The 6,240-nt window shown below is 40.2% G+C and overlaps 2 pseudogenes across 1 annotated transcript; one reads left to right on the top strand and one right to left on the bottom strand.

Moving 5' to 3' along the window:
* Nucleotides 1-1,667: 1,667 nt before the first annotated feature.
* LOC103745861 lies at nt 1,668-2,254 on the top strand (annotated as a pseudogene).
* Nucleotides 2,255-4,459: 2,205 nt separating this feature from the next.
* LOC103745853 lies at nt 4,460-5,727 on the bottom strand (annotated as a pseudogene). Its single transcript, XR_607770.2, has one exon. The product of XR_607770.2 is annotated as a calponin-3 pseudogene (transcript).
* Between the last annotated feature and the right edge of the window lie 513 nt (nt 5,728-6,240).

The raw sequence follows: 6,240 nt of genomic DNA, 5'->3' as shown, positions 1-6,240 counted from the left end.
TCAAAGTTATGAATGGCTGCAGAGAGAGTTCTGAGCTACTGACTCAGTCTCCAAAACTGTGTTTTCTAACCACATCTTGTTACTTACCAATTGTTTCCTCATTTTTAAAGGTACTGCCTTCACTTTTCTTTTAGAGATCATTTTCCTTAAAGATAGAGATTTTATTTATTTATTCTAAAAATGTTGTCTTAGCTGGGCATGGTGGTGCACGCCTTTAATCCCAGCACTTGGGAGGCAGAGGCAGGCGGATCTCTGTGAGTTCAAGGCCAGCCTGGTCTACATAGTGAGTTCCAGGACAGCTGGGGCTACAAGGAGATGTTGTCTCAAAAAGATAAAAAAAAATTGTTGTCTTAATGTTTCTTATGATCCATAAAGTGTTGAAGGTATTGAGCATATAAGCCAGGAGCAAAAACAATCCTTGTTGTTCAGAAGTTATACCCTAGCGGATTACATTTTGATATATGATGATATGGATATTGGTTGGTAAAAAGGGGGAAAGCAGTGGTAGGAGATAAGAATATAACGTTTTTTGAATTGTAGTGATTCAGGGTTATAGCTACTTCATGTAATATGCTTAGATTTTGTTGATTTTTAGATTCTAATGTGTTTGTTTTATATATTTATTTTTAGAAGAAGCATTTCATTACAGCTTTAACATACTCAATAACAGTTTCCAGAGCAAAGATACATCTCTTTCAGAAGTGGCTATACAGAGCCCAGAAAAGGGTAGTCAGCGCTTGCTGATAAATTAATGTTTTTATGAACTTCTGGATGAACCCTAGACTGGAGAAAGTAAAGAGAGAGATGAGGAGAACAAGTGGAAACTCTCAGTACCGTTCCACAATGACCCTAAACAGGGCTTGCTTAAGTCATCATGGTCACAAGGATGAGCGTTGGACATTTAACCTCAATATGTCACTTCTGAGAAAATTATAATAGAATCAGGCAGTTCTAACTCTGGGTAGAAATTTATAAGCTTGACACCAATTTGAACATTATATAGGTGTCACTAAATATAGACCACTGTCTGTGTGACCCCACAGAATGCTGACACCTTTATCTGAAACAGCCACTCAGCCATTCTTCATTTTGAAAGTCACAAATATTGTTAACAAATGTATATACTTTAAAAAATCAGAGCATTAGGTTATTATCATATTTTTGTAGCTAGCACTTTAAATTTATTTTTGACACTTTCTTTGTGGGCTTCAATTTTATATCTATCTAAAGTTAAATAAAAGAAAGTTACACCTGTAGCAATGGTATAGGAGAAGTAGAATTATACAACGTAGTTACTTATATAATATACATTTACTTTAGTTTTCAAACCTCATATTGTTCAATTTGAAATAGAAATTGACAGTATTTTATATATTTCAGACCATATTTCTAAGCCAGAATTTATTTCTCCATTTACATTTGAAAGCTTGGTTAACACAAGCTTTTAACTGTTCTCCAAATTTGCAGCTGATGTTTTTGTGATGATGGTCTCTGCTGTCATGCTCTGCGAATACCTCGAGTAAGTGCAGCCATGGCACCGTGACTTCATTCTCACACAGTACGCCCCTGAGAATCATCTAGAACTCCGTTAAGGTAAGAAGGTGCCGAATGACAACTCTGTGGTCAAGTTCATCCTTTTGGACTTTTCTAACTTTCCTGAACTCAAGCACACACATTTGGGGCTCTCTTAGTTTATCACCAGTTTGCTGCAATGTGCCATTCCCTGTCCTACCTGGTGGTTATGAACCAAAGGGTTTTTGTGAAGTTAGTTATGCAGTCATGGGTCTCAGGGACCATGGCAGCTACTGGGTTAACCATATTGATAATTGGTTTTCCTTTTTGTGGTCCCAATGAAATTGATCATCTCTTCTGTGAGACTCCTCCTGTGCTAGAACTTGCATGTGCAGACATCTTCCTGTTTGAAATCTACACCTTCACAGGCACCATCTGGTTGGCATGGTTCCCTTCCTGTTGATCCTCCTGTCTTACATTCGCATCCTCTTTGCCATCCTGAAGATGTCACCCACTACCGGGAGACAGAAGTCCTTTTCCACATGTGCCTCTCACCTCACATCTGTCACCCTTTTCTGTGGCACAGCCAGTATGACTTATTTATAGCCCAAAGCCAGGTACTCACAAGACACCAAGAACCTGATGTCATTGGCTTACACACTGATGACTGATCCTTCTGCTGAATCAATTTATTTACACTTTGAGAAACAATGAGCTGAAGAGGGCTATGATGAACTTATGACAAAGTAAAAAGGATTTCCACATATCTGACTTGCTGTCAAACCATGTAATATTTGAACATAGTCAAATTTGTATTTAGTAAATGGTGAAAACAGATGGCCTATCTTGTTAACAGTATGTTCAATTCCTGAGTTCAATATGTTTGAAAACCTATCACAGGAATCTCTGTGTTTTAATATTATAATATTACAGCCATTGGTTTGTGACAGATATATAAGTTTCCAGAATATTTGATGTATCAATCTATTCATCCAATAGTCAACTATTGACATCCATGTCATTGGTACAGTATTATCATTAAGATGGTATTTTGATGGGGCTTCTCCATATGAATTAAAGTCAGCGTCACCTGAAATGTCTCCAGAACGACACAAGCCTTTGCCATTGCCCTTGCTTATTTACCTCAGCTACATGGTGAGATCCTATTGCTGAAGACACCACACATTTGGGCTGCAGAACACATACAAATCAATCTCAAACGGATCAGGAAACGACTTCCCTGCTGGTTAGCTTTCATAGTGCCAGAAGGTGTTATGCAGGCTGCTGAGGAAGAAAGACATCAGTAGTCTTAACACATGCTGGACCCCGCATGATGGAATACTCACCTGCCAGGCAAGATATACTCACTGGTACAATAGTGGCATGACTGTTACAGGGTAGCTCATCATTTTCTGATTGAATTCAAGGTCTGATCCACAGGAGGGAATTCATGTTGCTATTGTAATCCTAGGCAAAAGCCCATGGCTAGGGAGGTCATAGGCCCTAGGGTAGAATCTGTTATTGTTCTTTTGCTAAATGATCATGTTGTCAAAATGCTTTCTAAATATTTATGTTTATACTCATAGACCTTGGCTGTTCTCACCTTTGGTCAGAAAAGCTTCTTTCTGCTGTGGGGACTCTCAGTGACAATTCTACATAATAGCAACCCACATAACACCTTTCAGCAGGATAAATACCAGCCAGAAGGAGGAGGCTTCCACTCAGCTGCAGCTTGAGGTCTCTGTATTCTTTAGGAGGAACAGGGAATGCTTTTAGGACTAGGGTCCATCCAGTATTAATCAACAGCAGTGGAAATAACATATATTATTTATGGGTCCCCAAGGGTCTCTGTGGCCAAAAGTCTGAGAGCGTTAATTCTCCCCTGGCACTGGGATTTTCATTTAGTAGCCTATGGCTTCTGGGAGTGCCTTTTGTCACCCAGGCAGGATGCCTTCTGTGTTTAAATTCCTCAGTTGATGTTTTCACATTCCTGGGCACAGGCTCTGATAGGATTTTCTCAATTATCAAGCTAGGTATCACCTATGACTTACCCAACTATAAAATTCCCAAGAATTTCACAGCTGTGCCTGATCCCTGCATCCTGTGTGGAAATATTTTCAATCCTTTTTCTTTAGCTATTATTATGTATGTTTCAGGAGTTGGTCTAAATCTATAAAGCATTCAGAAGTTAGCATAGTGTAATAAAACATTTTTAAGGGTGACCAAGGTTTTTAAATAACCACTACCTTTCAGTCCAGGCAAGTGACAGTTGGATTTGTGAGAATTGAGCAGCTAAGGGAATATTAAACACAAGTTAGTGATGTCCTATATAACATGAAATGATCTCACAAGCAATACCAATTATTCCAAATCTCTTTTGAGAAAAATCCACCAGAAGAGTATTATAATCCTTAACATGTAGATACCAAACATAGCATTCAATTTCATAAAAGAAATACTATTAGGCATAAACCATAGGTTCACCATGCCACAGTGATAGTAGATGACCTTAATACCCCATTCTCACAAATACACAGGTAATCTGAAAAGAACAATTAAACAGAGAAACACAGGAATTAAATGACATCATAAAGAAAATGTCCCTAACACACCTACAGAGCATTTCATCCAAACACTAAAGAATCCATTCTTCTCAGAAGCCCACAAAACTATTTCCAAAATTGAGCACATTTTAGGACACACAAAAAGTTTCCTATTGTTTGAAAATACCAGTTTAACTGTAAGATTGTAAAAAATGCATAGATCTTCCATAAAAGAATTGGCTATACAAGAACTCCCCTTTCACAGTATTCCTTTTTACTTCATTTGCAAGTTATTGGTTATGCTGTAGGATTTAATTATTACAGCACTAAAAGGCAACTATTATTTTAGGGAAGAAGCAGAAAAAAGAAAAAAAGGAATGTATGTAAGGCAATTCTTAGGTACAATAAGCATAATAGTGTTTGAGGAAGACGAGATAAAAATTACTCAAGGCTAGCTTGGTTCTCACTGGATACAAACAATGAACTAAATACTGAGCTCCTCCTGCCTGTTAACCTAGTAATCGATACCTTGGTGGTCTCCATACTGGTATTCTCGGGGGTCATCATCTGGGTACTCGCCCTGATAGTCATCCGGGTATTCTGCCTGATAATCACTATCACTGATTTCTGACCCATTGGTTCCTGTGCCCTGGCTTCCGTTGTGAATGACAGGTTCTGTGGGAGCAGCACAGTATTTAGGGTCATACAATTGCTGCCCAAGCCCAAACACACTCAATGCTTTCTGGGAAGCAACTTTTTTGGTCCCCATCTGTAGAGAAATGGTCGAGTTGTCCACTGGCTGTAATGTTAGCTTCTGATCATAGATGTCTCTTCTGGTACCTGGTGCTAACATCCCAGCCTGGCTGGCTCCTTTGTTGGTACCCATCTGCAGACTAATCGTGGTCTGGTCAAATGGTTTGTCGGTTTGCATTTTGGGATCATAGAGATGCCTCCTAGTCCCATAGGCTGTCATGCCTGCCTGCCTGGCACATTTGTTGGTTCCCATCTGCAAACTAATTACACTTTGACCAGCCTTTAATTTTCCTTCATCAAAATGTCTTGTTTGTTTCTCTGCATACTTGACTCCGATGTCAATAGTCGTATGGAATCCTTTTGTTTTAGCCAGACCTGCTAGAGCCACCAGTGTAGTCTGAACCTGGGTCATGTTGCCATTCTCAAAAAGATCGTTTGCTTCAAATATGTTGTGTGGTTTCATACCATAAACCTGAATAGCTTTAATAAAGTTGCCAATGTTCTCCAACTGAGGCCAGTTTAGGGAGGATTCGTTGACCTTCTTCACAGAGCCTGGCTGTATCTTGTTTATGAGTTCACACAGGATGATGCCATCCTTCAGGCCCAGCTGGAAGGTGGTGCTGATGCTCATGCCCATCACCTCTTCTATCCAATTGCGCAGATCCTCCTCTGACTGGTGATCATACTTGGATGCAATCTTGTTCTTGATCTCGGCGGACAGCCCATAGGAAGGGCCCTTGTTGAAGTGGGTCATGGCGGTTCCGACGGCCGGACCGTACTGACTGGACTCCGGGGTCTGTCGCTGTCGGCGTCCCCGCTCCTGGCCCCAGCAGAGGCCGCGCGGAAGAAGCTCGAGTGCCTCTTCTGCGCGGTGCCGGGACGCGGCAGCTGGCTGAGGGCGATGCCTCGGAGACGCTTGAGCCCATCTTTTAATTGGGTCATTTTGTTTCTTGCTTCTTTGTTTTTTGAGCTCTTTATATATTCTGGATGTTAAACCCCATTCTGTGGGTTTTCTCTTCACTGGTGAAGATTTTCTCCCTTTCTGTGGGTTTTCTCTTCACTTACTTGTTTGTTTCTTTTGATGTACAGACGCTTTTTAGTTTAATGAGGTCTCACTTATTGATTGCTGACCTTAATTCCTGAGCAACTTCTGTCCCATTTAGAAAATCCTTTCCTACACCTATATCACCTATATCATATAAGTTACTGCCAGCATTTTCTTCTATTAGTTTCAGGTTTCAGTGGTCTTTGATCCACTTGGATGTTAAACCCCATTCTGTGGGTTTTCTCTTCACTTTTTTGATTTTTTTTCTTTTGCTGTACAGAGATCCCGTTTTGCCAGCACCATTTGTTGAAGATGCTGTCTTTCCTCCATTGTGTGTTGTTGGCACCTTTGTCAAATACCTGGTGACTGAAATTGTGTGTCCTCAGG

Source organism: Nannospalax galili, unplaced genomic scaffold, assembly GCF_000622305.1.
Source record: "Nannospalax galili isolate Female #2095 unplaced genomic scaffold, S.galili_v1.0 scaffold1544, whole genome shotgun sequence".
In the NCBI taxonomy this organism is placed as follows: Eukaryota; Metazoa; Chordata; class Mammalia; order Rodentia; family Spalacidae; genus Nannospalax; species Nannospalax galili.
Note: the sequence above shows the minus strand (reverse complement) of the source record. Positions and strands in the feature narration are given on the sequence as shown.